We start from the raw sequence: 17,661 nt of genomic DNA on the forward strand, positions 1-17,661 counted from the left end.
GACACAGTGTGGATGCAGTGTGAAGGCTATATGAATGCAGTGTGGATGCAGTGTGGATGCAGTGTGGACACAGTATGGACTCAGTGTGGATGCAGTGTGGACACAGTGGATGCAGTGTGGACGCAGTGTGAATGCTGTTTGAATGCAGTGTGGATGCAGTGTGAATGCTGTTTGAATGCAGTATGGATTCAGTGTGAAGTCTGTATGAATGCAGTATAGATACAGTATGGACACAGTTGACACAGTGTGGATGCAGTGTGAATGCTGTTTGAATGCAGTGTGGATGCAGTGTGGATGCAGTGTGACTGCTGTATGAATGCAGTGCGGATGCAGTGTGAATGCTGTTTGAATGCAGTATGGATGCAGTGTGAAGGCTATATGAATGCAGTGTGGATGCAGTGTGAAGGCTGTATGAATGCAGTGTGGATGCAATGTGGATGCAGTGTGGGCACAGTTGACACAGTGTGGATGCAGCGTGACTAGTTGTCTGATACTCTTTTTGCAGCAGGAGCTGGTCTTGCTGCCTTGCTTTCCCTCCTGATGAACTGCATCTCCTCAAACAAGAGCCCAAATAAACCCTTCCTTCCTTCCAGTGTGGGTGTTAGGTATTTTGACAGAGCAATGACAACAGTAATAAAGATATACTCTTGGGCCGGAGTGCTCAGAGGTTAAGAGCACTGACTGCTCTTTCAGAGGTCCTGAGTTCAATTCCCAGCAACCACATGGTGGCTCACAACCCTCTGTAATGGGATGCAGTCCAGTGTTGGTTTGTGCAGCTTGGCCTGGGGGAAGAGTATGTCTCCCTTGACTCAGAGCTGCCTTCCAGGCAGAGGCTGATGGGAGAGTCACACTTGGCTCTCCTGTCAAGGATGCCGTTGACCTTGCTCTGTCCTGAAATATTCAAAGTCATATTAGCTAACACAGGAGCCCTTCTGTATGTTTAATTGAAAATGGATTCTTCTCTCATACAATGCATCCTGACCAGGTTTCCCCTCCCTCCACTCCTCCCAACCTTCCCCCATCTCTACTTTCCCCCAGATCCACTCCCCCTCTGTTTCCCTTCAGAAAGGAGCTGGTGCCCAAGAGAGGGTAACCGAACACAACAAAGCAGGATACAACAGCACAAAGGCAAAAGTTCCATATGGAGGCTGGGCAAGGCAACACAACAGGAGTAGAGACACACCTACTCCCACAAAAACACCAAGCTAACAGCCATAATGGATCCAGGCGGGCCGGTGTTTGCCACATCAGTCTTTGTGAGCCCATTTGACCCCTGCTTAGTGGATGCAGTGGGCCAAGTTCTCCTGGTGACCTCCATCCCTGACTCCTACATCTTTCCTCCCCGTCTTCACGGGGTTCCCTGAGCTCTGAGGGGATGGACCCGGTGGAGATCTCCTATTTAGATTCTCTATTTCAGAATAATGTCTGGCTGTGAGTCTCTTCGCCAGCCCCGTCGGCTTCTGGAGGAAGCTTCTCTGATGAAGACTGGAGAAGCCAGGCACCATTCTTCACAGGAAAACACAATTCTCAACCTTGGCTCTCTCGTTTTGATACAGAGGATTCTCGTGTACAAAGAACACAAGCAGCCAACACCGAGGGCATCTTTACGTGTGCCAAGCTCTGTCCCACGCACTCCCATATTGGCTTAACGTCGGGCAAAGAGAACACAAGGCTGGAAAAGAGCAGAGAGTTGGTTTCACCGTGATAGAAGAAATGTTCTTACCAACTTGCTAGCGTGAGAGGTGTTGCCTGACATTGGGACTCACCACTAAGCTGATTGCTTTGAGACATCATCTCATTATGCAGCCCAGTCTGGTCTTGAATTTATGGTCCTCCTGCCTCAGACCCCTGAGTGCGCCATCAGGTCCCGCTCCCAGTAAGTATTTAAGGTGGTTCACAATGTGCTCAGTGTACTGAAGTGCATGGTAACCCTGAACTCTATCTTGACGGCCGATTCTCTATGAGAGAGGAATTGCCGTGGGTTCAGGATTCTGTGGGGGACCTTGGGTGTGTGTATACCTTATCCCCTTAGCTTACAGGGCAGGATATTGGGGGATAAAACAAATCCCATAGTGGATGTTTAACCCTTGAAGAGATTTGGGTGAGGTTAGAGGTTTGACCCGTATGTGATCAAAGGCAGGAAGGAGAGAAGGAAAATCACATATGTTCATGTTGCTGTAGGTCGCTCTGAGAACATTCTGTTTTCATTCTCAGAGCCTTTCTTCTTATAAGGTGTCGGGTTTAAAAATAACTCCAAAGAGTGTTCTAGAAACATAAATGGCCTGGGAGCACATAATATTGCATTAAAATTTGCTCACAGTAAATAAGACCCAGTTTGGCAGCTTTAAAACGGGATCTCTTCAAAATTGCATTTTATAGATTCCTCTTTAATACACTCACAGGTTGATTTGCTGTGGGAAAGTTATAGAGGACGAATTTTTAAAAATCCACACTTCCCTCCTTCAGGAGGAAGTAAAAATTTTGGCATCATGTCTCTCCCACACACTTCTTTTACAGACAGGGTCCCACGTAGCCCAGGCTGCCTCAAACACACTACACATGCTGAACTCTGGATCCTTCCGCAGACACCTTCCAAGTGTGAGCTGTCTTGTCTAACTTATTTCTCCACTCTCTTCGCACAATGTTTTCTCTCACTGAGAGAGAGAGAGAGAGAGAGAGAGAGAGAGAGAGAGAGAGAGAGAGAGAGAGAGAGGAGTGTGTTTTTTTTCCCTCAAAACAAAATAAAACAAACCTTTCTGGCTTAATTTTTTTTTTTTTTGGTCAGAAAAAAATCTGAATGGCTTTTACATATTCAAAAAGATGAGTGGGTGTTCTTTTGTTGGACTGGGGACACTGGTTCTTGCTGTCAGGCTGTGATGAATCTGATATGGACTGAGTGTGTTCACGAGTGCCCCATGACAGAAAGGAAATCCTTAGAGATTCCATGTTGAAATGATGCTATGTGGAGCCTTCTGGTTCAACATGCTCTTGAAATTATTTACTGCCTTTTGATTTTTAAAAACACAACTCAGAATTCTAGAAGATCCTTCCTAGGTGTTTGGTTTCAGACAGAGAGCAAGGGTCTGAGGTCCATATTTTATGTACCAGAGCAGACCTGGCCCCAGGTTCTCCCAGCATCCCTCAGTCCCTACCTAGTATACCCTGCCCCAAACCCTGAACTTTCCAGCCCAGAGGCTGGGCTGCCCTTCCCCAGAGGCTCTTCCCTAAAGAACCCAGACATTTTGGTTTCTCCCTCCACTCTTCTCTTCTCTCCCTGTGCCTCTCTCTTCTTTTTCTCTCCGTGCACAAGCGCCCCCAGCCCTTCTCTGTCACCTGCCCCCGCCCCTTTCCTTGTGGTGACTTCCCTGGCCTTGGTACTTGGGGGCCAATGAACTTGCACACCAGAGAGCAGCTCCCCAATAAACCTGCCTTTAATATAATCTAATCTCGTTTAAATTGGTTCATTTTAGCGGCAGAGAAATAACCTATCACTAGGTCCTCCAGTTGTTAAGAACCTGCATCATTCTTTGTCTTTAGATATTCAAAGCTCAGAACGAAAGAAATCCACTGGTGGGACACAAAATGTGATGTAACGACGCCTGTCCACAGGGCAACAAATGGGTGTCACCTGGAAAAGGTGACCCTGACTTTGGTCCCATGGAAGGAGCTAGTCTTGCCTCTGCTAGCTTCCCAGTTTTCTGACTTTTGGTTTCTCTCTGACCCAGTTTGTATAAGTTATAGTTTCCCACCTCAATTAATAAATAAGTTAAATAAATCTTTGATAAGCGTCCCAGTTATATGATGAGTCAATCATGAGCCATGATTTCCTTGTTTGAAAGTGTATTTTAACCATTGTCCTTTAATGACTGTTGGGTCTTGCCAAGGTGCCTGTCAGTCAGTCTGACAGTAAAGTCACCTGTCAGAGCAAGATAACCTTTGTCAGAGACGCTCACCTGAGGGCTGCTGAGGGCTGCTGTGAGGCCTGTCTCTCCTTGGCCCTCAGAGTGATCCATTATACTCAGTTACTTTTCTCATTGCTCTGACCTGGCAGAAGTGACTTGTGGGAGATTTATTGGGGCTGATGGTTTTAAAGGGCACAGCCATTATGGTGAGGAAAATAGGCGACTGGGGCAGTTCTCTCTGTAGTGGCAAGACCATGAAGCAGTGGCACTTCATATCTTGGAAGGTGAGGACGTAGACTCTAGACTTGGATTAGAAGTATGTATAACCCTCAAGAGCCAGCCTCAGTGGCCTACATCTCACAGTCCCCATACCCCAAAGGTTTCAGAACCCCATCAGTCAGTCAGTGCCACCATCCGGAGACCAAGTGTTCGAGCGCATGGGCCTGTGGAAACATGTCTAATCCAAACCATGAGACCCCAAGTGGGAACTGAACTTGAGAGGATTCTCCTTCATCTCCCTCTTTGCAGACCGTTGTCTTTTCGTTTGCTTCTCGCGCCCACCAAGCCAACTTCCCTGGTGGCAACAAGGACGTTTGCAGATGTGTATTTACAGCTTGAGTGTTTGAGGACCTCTACAGATGGATGATAGAACTTGTTTTTCTGCTGTAGAAAGGTGGCAGTTTCTTTTGTTTGTGTGACTGTTTTGGGCACAAATCAATTGATGACAATCATGCCCACTGGGAAGAAAAACATCTTCTTGGCTTCCGAACTGGTACGTTTTGCATGTTTACTCACCATTAAAATCATTAAGTAAATGATTTTTTTTTGAGATGCTGGCAATGGGACCCAGGGACTTAAACTTTGGGCTATAGTTAGAGCTCAGCAGAAGAGCATCTGCCTAGTACGTTCAAGGGCCTGGGTTCAAGCTCCTGCCCAACATGCAATCAATCAATCAATCAATCAATCAATCAGTCCATCAGGTAGCACCAGAGACTGGTGCATTTGAAGTAATCGTTCTGTCCACTGAGTTACATGTCAGCCCCTGCAGGCACCCCTGCTCTGTCACAAAAGCTATTCTTAGTACTGTGTGTGTCTGTGAATCTATACGTCAGCAATATTGAGCACGGACAGCAGTAGAATTCTGTAGATGTCATCTTAAATATTTTTATCATGATATTCAGGTAGTTTAAAACCTTAGGCTAAAATCTAATAGAGTTAATTAGTAGCCATGGGTTACTTAATTCCAAATGATACTGGTTCCGTAATTTTACAGTTGGACATTGTGGTCATTTTCTATGTGTTATGTAGAGCTTAATGTTCTGTATGTTAGAGAGAAGCTCTATCTTTGAGGTCTGTGAGGGGACTAGTCTCCATCGCCAACTGGATCTGGTGGTACCTAGTAGACACACCTCTGGCTGTATCTGTGAGGGGATTCCCAGAAGAATGTAATTTGGGGAAGACTCAGTATGCACTCACCATCCTATGGAATGACTAGGGGGAAAAAGAGGAAGAGTTAAATGAGCACCAGGGCTTCCCGTTTCTGCCTCCTGAAGGCACAATGACACTGGCCCTGCCTTCCCCAGCAGCACAGAATGCAGCCTCTCAGACCAAAACAACCCCTGCCTTGCTAAGTTGCTTTTCTGGGATGAGAAGAAAACTAACACAGCAGCTGAGGGTGTCTGCCTGTCTCCCCATCTGCCTGCTTGTCTGTCTGTCTGTCTGCAACAAGGTCTCATTGGAGCCCGGGCTGGTCTAGAGCTTGCTGTGGGCAAAGGATTACTGGGAACTTCTGGTCTTCTTTCCTCCATCTTCTGAGGGCTGGGATTCCTGACACGCTCCACCCCACGTGGCTGAAGATGTGTAATTTTGTCACTTTCAAAAGATATAAAAAGGGTGTGTTCAGCTGTGAAGTTATACGTACGTATTCTTCAGAAAAACATGTATGTGACAGTCACGCCTCAGTGATCCAGCCGTTGATTTTCTTTGTGAATAGAAATTACCTTGGCTATCAGTTATCACTAAAAGCAAAACCAAAGACCCACCACCACCAAACCAGCAAACAAACAAATAAAACTCCCACAAAAACAAAAACAAAAAACCAAGACCATGTGTGCATACTGAAAGAAAGAAAGAAAGAAAGAAACAAACAAACAAAGAAACAAAGAAAGAAAGAAGTCTTTGCCAATACAGCAGTTCCCAGGCATTTTGGTCTCAGGACCCTTTGCATACCTTAAAAATTACTGAGGGTGTCAAAGAGCTTTTGCTCATGTGGGCTACATTAACAATCAACTAAAAAAATTAATCCAGAATTTAAAAAAAAAAACTTCGTTGGAAATGATGGAGTCACTGTATACTAATATATTTTTTATGAGAAATACGTTGTTTTCCACAAAAATAAGATGTGGCATCATTTCATACTTTTAAATCTCCTTAACGGGCAGCTGAACAGAAGGCTGCTGGACTCATATGTCTGCTTTGGCATGCAGTCTCATTTCTTACGTGTCTTATAGTCTCGACCAATGCTCAAACGAAAGTGAGAGGGAAGAATCAATGTTTTATCATACTTATGAAAGTAGTTTTGACCTTGTGACCCCTTCCAAGAGGGTCTTGAGGACTCCTTCAAGGACCTTTGGGTGACCCACATCCTCAAGCATCAGTTTGTTCCAGAACATAAATGACTGTAATGAAGGGCAAAATTAAGGAGTGATTTTTTATTTGCTTTAATCATGGATAGTTATGCCTGAGAAGACGCTGTAAGAATATTTCCTCAGGAACGAAAACAGACACTCGCCAGAAGCAGAGAGAAGAGCCCTGCTATCAGGGTGCTGAAGCCCATCCCTCTGGAGAGAAGGAACTGGGGTATGGTCAGTGGGTTAGGAGGATTACAGATGTGAGTAGGTCTTCATACTTGGACATGACAGAGGAGTTCATGTGTGGCAGAGATGAGCTGCTTTGTGGGTCCCAGAGACAGCCCCATGATCTGCCCTTGTCCCTACCCATCCTGTGATGAGTATTGCAGATGACCCTGATAAAATTCAGACCAGAGAAACCCTGAGAACCATAACTCCCAGGTACTAAGTTGCTGGCACTACTCTTGCTCCAACTGAATAGCCCCTGGGCTCTGAGGCTTTGGCCGTAGCTCACCTGGTCAAGAGTCTGCTGTGCAAGCGTGGGAACCTGGGTCTGGATCCTTATCACCCATGTCAAAGCCTAGCATAGTGGTGTGGATCTGTAACCTAGTGAACCTTGAATGAGATCCTTGGGAAGTCATGCTGAGTGTGGGAAGTAACGGGAAGGCCGTCTAACTGTAGCTCAGAATTGGAAGGCAACAGGAGAAAGCTAGCCTGGTCAAGCCCTTGACACCACGGTGGAACAATATCCAACCCAGGGAGGACCTTCATAGGCTCAGCCTCTGAGTAAAGGGAGAGCCACCCAGCCTGTCCCTTCTCTGATCCTGAGACAAAGGCTTTATATTTGCCTGGGATGGAGTTGCTTCTCAAGCACATGATTCCCTACGTCCTGTTGGTATTCCATTGTGTCTTAAGATCTCCCTTTGCAGATGACCCAAGTTGAGCATCACTGCCTTTCCTGTTGCAGAGAGATTCCCAAGGCTGAGGTCCAGGTGAATGGGTTGGGATAGATGGGGCCTGTTATTTCTTGGCCTGTGTTATAAACATGGCCACCACTTGGTGCTGATACAATGCTAGGTGCTACCAACATTAAATTTCAGCAGGGAGTTTCAGCCATTCCTGATGAGACCAAAGTCTTGGTCAGTCACCCAGAGGGGGAGGCCACTAGAGACACAAGCAAGTTTTCAGTAGAGTAGAAGGAAGCCCACCCAGGGAAGGTGACTTTTCTTGATAATGCTACCTGTAGGGGCTTCAGTGGCACGTGGCTGACTGAGATGTTCAGGTTGGAGAGATGGGACGGGAATAGGAGGCCAGGATTGAGAAGTGAGCCTGTTGCTATCCAGTGGTCTAGATTAGATTAGTTTTCACTGCTAATTAAAGAATCAAAGGGCAGGAGACATCTCAGCAAGACAGAAGGGACAGGTGTGAAACGGTTATTTAAGGTGGAGAAGCATTCATACACAGCAAGGTGCACAGAAAGACCACTATCAGAGCCCGGAGGACTAGGGGTCTTAAGGACCTTTGGTGACGGGGTCCTATCCCCCTAATTTAGGGTTAGTTTAGACAAAGAAAGGGTAGATTATAAACCCACATTTGGGGTAAACACGTCCCGTTCCGAATTGGCTAGCCAGGACTGGTGAGCCAGAAAGCAGACAATGACCTTGTTGGTAGAGGAAAAAAAAAAAAACCCACAAGCCTTTGTCTCTAATGGAGAGAAAAAAAAGCTGGAAGCTTGCCCTCATCTATCTCTCTGTGTCCCTTTTCTCTTTGTCTACCCCGTAGGGATCTGTCTGACCCCTAGTCCTTCAGGCCCCTTGCTCTCCTTAAAGGGGATCAATGCTACAGGGTGTGCAGACTAACCCAGAGCTGGGGTGTGCAAGCAGGCAGGGATGGCTCAGACCCATGGAATGACTGACAAAAGAGCAATGGCCTGAAGAGCAAGGAGGAATTAGCCTCGGAAAATGGGGCCAGTCTTCCTTGCCTGCTTCCCCAGGGTGTTGCTAAGGACACGTGTGGGGACCTTCTGGAAACCAGAAAGGATGATCACACTGTGTTGATTATTCTGATATCTGAGGTAGTCAGAAGATGAGATGGAATTTTCCTCAGTGGCTTCTGATAGGTTTATTTCTCTGCCAGTGAAATGAGCCAGTTCAAGGCAGATTAGATTATATTACAGGCAGGTTTATTGTGAAGCTGCTCTCTGGCAAGTTCACTGGCCCCCAGGATCGAGGCCAGGGAGTTTCCATGGGGAAAGAGGTGGAGGGAGGAAGAAGAGAAAGGGTGTGTACAGAGAGAGAGAAGAGAAGGAGAGAGAGAGAGAGAGAGAGAGAGAGAGAGAGAGAGAGAGAGAGAGAGAGAGAGAGAAAGGAAGAAAGAGAGAGAGAGAGCACATGTGGGCAAAATATCTGGATTATATAGGATATTGGGATGGCCCCTGTGGAAAGGGCAGCCAGCCCAAAGCCCTGGGCTGGAACATTCAGGGTTGGGGGCAGGGTATACCAGATAAGGACTGAGGGATGCTGGGAGAACCTGGAGGCCAGGTCTGCTTTGATCTGTATAATATGCACCTCAGTCCCTTGTCCTGGGGTCCCAAACCAAACAGCTTCTTCTGAAGAAGTTTAGGGAAAATTATCTTGAGGTCCTTTGATGTGCTCAGCAGGAAGGCACCAAGTAAATTCAAGATATCAGTTCTCCCTGCTTTGCAGTGAAGGGTGACCAAGCCTGTTCAATAGCTAGTGACAACCTTTTGAATTGCTTAAAACCCCTGAGCTCCTGGCCCTGAGCCTGTCCTCCTTCTTGCCTGCTGCTTCCCTGTGACCTCTCATGTGTGACCCTGAAACAAGGCTCTTCAGGGAGGTGACTTGAGGCAGACACCTACTTATGTTATCATGATACATGCTCTGTCCCAGGCTGTCCTCTCCTGGTAATTTTTATCTCTTATAACATGTATGTATGTATGTATGTATGTATGTATGTATGTATGTATTTTATATGTAGGTGTTTGTATGCAAGAGATGCATACACTCCAGTGTGTGGAAGTCAGAGGGTAACTTGTGAGAATCTGGCTCTCTCTTTCCACCATGTGCAAGCTGAGGGTTGAACCCAAGTTTTCTGCCTTAGTGGCAAGCACCTTTTTCTGCTGAGCCATCTCACCAGCCTTTCCCTGGTAGTTAATAGCTACAGCTCGGGTCTACTTGAATTGGCCTAAGATAACTAACTCCAACTCTGGGAATTCTCCTACTACAGAGCGGTGAGGATGAAAGCAGGTGCCACTCGCTCGGCACCTTCCGACTCTCTCCTGTCCCGATACAGCTCCAGCGGGAAGGGTCTGTCTTCATTAAGGGAAGAGGCACCCTTGCTCAGGTCAAAGCCAGGGCTCCATCTTTTCGCTCCAATTCTTCATTATTTCCACCAGGAAGTGTAACCCTTGGCACCTCTCACGGTCGCCATTGGGAAGAAAGGAATATTGACTAGTGAGAAAGTTCTGGAAACCCAGAAGGTTCTCAGCTAATGTGCTCAGTCTGGGCCTTCTTATAATTCTTGTTAATGAATGCCTGCTGCCCGGTGAAGTGTCTAATGGGGTTTGTTTTTTTCCAGTACCTGTGGCCTGATGCTGTCTTCCCTGTTTTTTGAAGTTTTAGATTAGAATTTTAAAATTTAAGCACAGAAATTGAGTTTCCAGGTGACATTTTCATGTATTGTTTTACTTATATTCACCACCCCTCCCCACCATCTCCTGTCCCTCTGCTCCCTGTTGTGTGGCTTTTGTCACTGTGGAGTAAGGATCAAGCAGCAGCATCTCTGGTCTCTTGTCTCACCACAGGATCTATGATTCCCTCACTGGACATTGAATCCTTTCTCTGCAGGTTCCAGCAGGACAACCTGTGACCCCTGAGAGCCTGGGCTCCCTCCTCATAGGAACTCAGAGCCCTGCCCTCCTGCTGGCCCACTGTTTCCTCATGGCTGCTAGGGTGAGGTTTTACTTCCTCTCCCCTTCCTCCTTACAGGGGGACTTTGGAATGCCTCCAGGTCCATTTCTTCATGTGGTTTCTGTGGCTGCCTCTGCACTATGGAGGATCAGGTGGCGGTGAGAGCTTTGTCACCATCTACTGATGTTGCCATGATGAAGAACTGCAGAACTAGAGTTCAGCCATAACGCAGAAGTCCAGGGCTGGAGGCGGCAAGCCTGAGGTCGGGGGTTGATTTCTCCTGATGCGCTTTCTTGGTTTGTAAGTGGCCATGTTCACCTCATGTCATCATGATTTCCCTCTGTCTCTGAGTACCCTTCCTCTCCTTGACTCCAGCCATGGCCATCAGGGAGTGCAAAGCAAGACTATATTAGAGTTTTCATCTCTAGTTAGAATGGCTATTGTCAAGGAAACAGAGACAGAGAGACACACCACACAGATAAACAGACACACATACAGATACATACACATATGCATATAGACAGACATGCACAGAGATAGACACAGACGGACACACAGAGATAAACACATAGACAGACAGACACGTTGTATACACATGTGGAGAGATAGACACAGATAGACACACACAGGAAGGCAAACACAGACAGAAAAGCACAGAGACAAGTAGACATGGATACACACATAAAGACACATACACAGATCCAGACAGACAGACAAACAGTTACTTGTATGCGCGCGCGCGCGCGCGCGCGCGCACACACACACACACACACACACACACACACACACACACACACACACACACACACACACGTGCCGGTGAGGAAGCAGGGGCTGGTAAAGAAGAAGTCTTACATTCTCTTAGTGGAAATGTAAATTAATGCAGTCACTATGGAAATCAGTCTGGAGGGTCCTCAAAAAATAAAAAAAAACCACTAAAAATAGAACCAGCATATGGCTTAGCTCTACTACTCCTGAGTATATTTTCAAGAGGACTCTAAGTCAGCACACCACAGAGACATTTCCATATCCATGTTTATTGCTCACATAACCACATTCTAGAATCAGTCTGTAAGTCCAACAGTTGAGTGGACACAGAAAATGCAGTAACATACGAAAGGACTTTTATTCAACCATGAAAGAAATTAAAATGTTGTAATTTCCAAGAAAATATACAGAACTGGAGATTATCATGTTAAACAAAAGAAGTCAGATTGGGAAAAACAAACATTGCATGTTTTCCTTTAGGAAGTGTGCCGGCTAGCTTTAGGTCAACGTGACGCAAACTAAAGTCCCCGGAGAGAAGAGAGCCGACAACATGGGGCTGTAGGCAAGCCTCTAAGGCTTTTTCATAAGTAGTGATTGATGGGGGAGGGCCTGGCCCATTGTGGGTGGGGCCATCCCCTAGGCATGTGGCCTGGGTTCTGTAATAAAGCAGGCTGTGGGCAAAGTGGGAGAGTTGGCCACCATGACCCAGGGCACAGGAGAGCTGGCAAGATGACCAACTCAACTACCACCCAGGCCCAGATCTAGGGCTTTGAGTTGACCCACCCCAACACCTACCCCATCTATGAACTGCTGGAGTGGACAAAAGGGCCAGTCCTGCAGAACCAAAGGTTCTCCATGACACAACAGGATATCTGAGAGGAGTTCCAGTGAGGACCCAGTATTGATGGTGGGGCAGAAGCCCGGGGCCTCAAACCAGACCAGTGACTCATTGCAATAAACATTTGCAAGTAAAGAAATGTGGGCAGAAGGGTGTACTGTGTGACCCATAACAGCTTCCTTGATGATATTTTTGTTTGTTTGTTATTTTGGCTGTCTTCGGGGAGGGGTCTCAAGGACAGAGGGCAGATATGGAGGGAGGGAAGATGGATGGGATTGGGGTTCATGATGTGAAAGTCACAAAGAATCAGTAAAAAGTTAAGGAAGAAAAGAAAAGTTGAACAAGCCAGGGAGAGCAAGCCAGGAAGCAGCATCCCTTTGTCGCTGGACTCTAGATTCTTGTTTGAGTTCCTGTCCAGATTGACTATGGATATGGAAGCACAAGCCAAATCAACCCTTTCCTCTCCAACTTGCTGTTGGTCATGGCGTTTCTTCAGACCGTAACAAAGACAAGGAGGACTTTGCTCAGGCCCAGTGCCTTCTCCTCCCAGCCATGCTGAATGGCATGATATTGAAGCTGTCACAGGGTTCATTTGGTTCTTTTTTTTTTTTTTTTTTTTTTTTAGTTCTTTTTTTCGGAGCTGGGGACCGAACCCAGGGTTCATTTGGTTCTTATAGATGCCTGTCATGTTGGAGAGGGATGAGGTTTGTTCTGCAGCATCTCAATAGAGAGGGTGAGAAAGAGTTGATGAATAGACTACTCTGGGAGGTAATGAGCCAGTGCCCAACCAGTAGAGCGGTGGTTCTCCACCTGTGGGTCTCGACCCTTCGGGGAGTAGAATGATTTTTCACAGGGGTCACAAATCAGTTATCCTACATGTCAGATATTTACATTACAATTCATAATGGAGGCAGAATTATGGTTATGAAGTAGCAACAAGAATAATTTTATGGGGGTTGGGGATTTAGCTCAGTGGTAGAGTGCTTGCCTAGCAAGTGCAAGGCCCTGGGTTCGGTCCCCAGCTCCCAAAAAAAGAAAAAGAAAAAAAAAAAGAAAAAAGACAAAGATTAGACAACACTGTATCATGTTCTGAGCCAGTTCTGAGGCTGAAGTGGGTTTATTATTTTCCAATCTGCTTCTATACCAATTTAATTACATGCAGAATAATAAGATCAGTTCTGGGTCAAGGAATAAGCAAGGCAATAGACAAAATCCTGTAAACACCTTAAGTTTCCCACCTTGAGCTGACTTCTTTTGTCCTGGCCAGATGTCAATTTCCCACAAAGTGTCTAGAAGCCAGTGACCCCAAAAGGCTCTCCACAGTCCAGGCAGAGACCAGACAAATTACGGGAGGGGAGGCTCAGGCGTGGATATGTGTCTCGTCTGTATGACATTGAACACATTCCCAGGCTGAGGTATTGACTTATTTTAATTTTAAATTTTATTTATTACTATGGTGCAGAGTAGGTAAGAGAGGGAGCAGGTGCCCTGGTCCTGCATGTGGAGGTCAAAGACAATTGTACGGAATGAATTCTTCTCCTCCACCTTTATGTGGGTTCTGGGGACAAAGACAGACAGACTGGCTTGCCGGGTAAGAGCCTCGGCCCTCAGAGCCATCTTGCTGGCCCTCAGCGAAGGGTCTTTGGTTCCATGAAAGTGTTTGAAGAGAACAGGCTTTAATTCAGACACTGACTGAACTATCTCTTGCATTCTGTGGTAGAGTCTGGCTATGATTTGACGTTGGCTGCCTGTTCCCTGTTCCTTGATTCTGTATTCATGGAAAAGTTGCAAGTAAGCACCCGGACGCCATCAAAGGCAGAGCTGTGTGCTCAGTTCTGTGGTGTAAGTGTGGTCTAATAAGCCAGAGAATGAGTGTTCCCTCCCCTCTCTCTCTACACACGCACACACACATGCACACGCACTTCCTCGGATGTACAGTCAGTTTTCACCGCTGACATTGTTTGCAACGGGGAACACTCAGCAGTAACAGTTCTTCCCGTGCTGTGGTCTGTGTATGGTTCTCTGTAATTGATGGCTTGTTCTCATAGGTAGCAATTCATAAAGAGAGTCTCTTGATTAGAGAAATTGTTCATACTGGTGAGAATGGTCAGTGGTCACATCTATGGGTTTTAATTCTTTAACATTTGGAAGCATGCTTGAGGTACATAGTGAGTTCCAGGTCATCTAAGGTTAGAGTGAGACTCTATCTCAAAAAAAACCCATAATAATAAAAAAAATAATAATAATAGCAATAACCTCTGCACACTTGTGTTTTATACTGTGTGTATCTTATGTAGTATATTGCTGGAATAATAGCTAATCCAAATCAAAACGAAAGCAGAACACACGTAATGGCGCCATGCGCTCCCCCTTTTGTTTTTTTTTTTTAGATTTATTTATTATGTATGAGTACAGTGTCGCTGTCTTCAGACACACCAGAAGAGGGCATCAGATCCCATTACAGATGGTTGTGAGCCACCATGTGGTTGCTGGGATTTGAACTCAGGACCTCTGGAAGAGCAGTCAGTGCTCTTAACCGCTGAGCCATCTCTCCAGCCCATGTTCTCTCTTTCTTGAAGCTCTCTTGTCCTTTCAGCATGCCATATGGGTCATATGGAGAATGAAACATGCCGGGGTGATGGGGATCATTTTCAGTAGTCACTGTTTCCCTCGTGGGACCTTGACTGAGGCTCGCACATCTGCTCAGCTGGCTGTCAAAGGTTGGTCACTGTAGCCAACCACCGTCTAAGTACAAGTTCTGGCGTGCAACACAGCCCCTGGCCCCCAGCATCACTTTTGCCTTTTCACACTTTTACTAGGTATCTAGGGTACCACCCTCTGTCTCCACCAATGCAGTCTTCATGTTCCTCCACGTCTACTGGATGAAAACCAAAAACCGCTAACCATTGAATGAATATATTCCAGCTACAAAAATCATTGGTCCGTCCACCCATCCATTGCTCATTTATTCCCTCAGCGTTCATTCTAAGAGATCTGGACTAGGAACTGGGAAGACAAGCAAACATGCAGAGGCTCTGTGTTGCAAGACCCTGGGGTCTAGCCAACTGCAGCTAAAAGGCTTTTCCTCTCTTTGAGGCTGATTTCATTCCTAAAAAAGTGTGCTCAGGATAGCCTGGAAGGTCCATATATTTTAATTCTACAGTCTTGCTTTACTAATTTAGACTCTGGTGTGTGGTTGCTTGTCTCTTCTGAGAAGAGTGGCACATGTGGCTCCCTCGTAACGTAACTGTGACTGGCTTCATTTAGGACCTTAAAATGGATTATTGGGGTTCCCAGGGCTACCATTCCATACCTGGACCATTGGTGTCTGCCATATGAAGCCGCAACATCCCTTCTGTCAGCTGCTGTTGCTTTGGTCCAACATATACACTGCTCCCCTGATCTTGAGGTGCATGGCGTCCTCGACTGGCTGAAGGTTCAGGATTTATGTTTTCAGTCTGCAGTCGCCTCCCCCACCTCCCACCCCACCTCAGCATACCATGAGCTGTTTGGCTCATGGTTGACTTTTCTCTAGGAAAGCTTACATGGTAGGGAATGGAACATGTGTGTTTATCTTTGGGTATAAATACCCTGTCAGAATCTGGTATTCTTACAGGCCGGAGTTCCCTAGTGTAACCTGCTTTCTGAGGCAATTTTGTAGAACGTTACAGAAGCCAAGATGGTTTGTGCATCCTGTGATGATTAGTGTAAAATGTCACATTGATAGAATTTAGATGGACCTCTGAGAGTGTCTGTAGGGAATTACCTTGACTGCATTCATTGAGGTATGAAGGTCCGCCCACTATGGGTGGCACCATTCCCTAGCTGAGATCTTGGACTGGATAAGTGAAGAAAGGGAACAGAGAAATAGTATGCCTTTAATGCTGTCTTCTGGCTGTGGATAGGATGTGCCCAGTTGCTTCAAGGCCATGCTTCCTTGATAGACTTGAACTATGAACTAAAACAACTCCTCCATCTCTTAAGTTGCTTTTGTTAAGGTGTTTTATCATAGCAATAGGGAAAGAAGCCGAGACTCAGCCCCTTGCAGGTAGGCCTTCATAGGTTGTGGAGCTGAGCCAGCTTCAGAAAGAGAAACTCACCAATCTCCTCTAAGTGTCACAGACACACCTCCTCAGCCTTGTCCCAGGGAATTGTCTCTGTCTGACGTCTACTTGGCTAAAGCTGTCAATGGGCACAATGTGTGCCTCTAGACTGTGCAAACCCTCCTCTCTGGGCTCAGTATGGTACCTGGTGTGCCAGGTACACGTCAGTGACACCAGATATTGCTGGGAAGAGACCCATGTGCTTTATGTCTGTGGAGTGTTACCATCCTTACATGGAGACTTCCCTGGTAGTGAATCTGTTGCAGAATGTTGCAGAACCGAGAGTCTGGGAAATGCCCGCAGGGACTGAAGCAGAGTAAAAAAAAGAATGCCCTGGGGGTTGGGGATTTGGCTCAGTGGTAGAGCGCTTGCCTAGCAACCGCAAGGCCCTGAGTTCGGTCCCCAGCTCCGGGGGGAAAAAAAAAAAAAAAAAAAAAAAGAATGCCCTGAAAACGCAATTCTAAAGGAAAAAAAAATCCAATCCACTTATTCCTGGTACGTCTAATGAACACTTTCTAGTCCATCACAGAAAGTTGCAGCTTATAGCCAAGGGTACCTTCATGATGGAGATTCCTATCACCCAAGAGCTCATGCCTATAGGAACAACAATGTCACCTGAGAAATCCCTGCTTTTTGGGTTTACCTCTAGAAATAAAAATGCTGGGTGAGTCTGGCAGCAATATTATCAGACTTTAAACTAAGCTCCTTAGTTTTGCGGCAATGTCTGGTACCTTCCTAAAGGTACAGAGAACCCCAGCCCTTGAGACATCTGCCATGGCCTGCCAGGAAAGGAGAGAGGAAATAGAATCTCCAGATTTGTTGCTGTGTTCTTGACAAAGACGTTGACACAGCATCTTCTCTGTTGTCCACTGGCATCGTCTGCTGCTTCTCCTGGCTGACCTCATTGTCATAGAAACAGTACCTACCAGCCATCTCCTGCAAGGCATCCTGAGGGAGAAGCACAGAGGGCTTATCTCAGGGATTCCCAGAGTGCGTTTCTCAACCCTGAGTCAGTATGGCCTGTCTCTGTAGGCCGTATAAAGAGATATACCACAGAAAAATCCCTGCTGCTTGCATTGCTCCATAATGTTTATCGAAAAGCACAGTAGCACACACTTGTAATTTCAACACTTGGAATAGTCAATTCCAGGGTATCCCACTCTCAAAAGAAAACAAAAAAGACATGCACACTCTTCCTTTCTCTTCACTTCATATTAACGTTTTGGTTATGTTTCCATGGTTTGCATATGAGCTTATGGTTCATAATCTTCCTAGGTTCTACCATGAAAGATATTAAGTAAAGAATGTATACACACACCCAAGAATTGACTTAAAGAGAGAAGGTCTCCAGTGGTCTCATATCCTACACAATGAGTTGGCCTCTGGCCTAGTTCCTAGTTCCTTGTCCACGACACACAGTCCCCATGTTACCATAGCCACCACAGTCCCTTCTGATGATCTATCTTGCCCTTCCCATGCGAGCCCGCCCTT

Source organism: Rattus norvegicus, chromosome 6 (genome assembly GCF_021556685.1).
Source record: "Rattus norvegicus strain SHRSP/BbbUtx chromosome 6, alternate assembly SHRSP_T2T, whole genome shotgun sequence".
Lineage (NCBI taxonomy): Eukaryota > Metazoa > Chordata > Mammalia > Rodentia > Muridae > Rattus > Rattus norvegicus.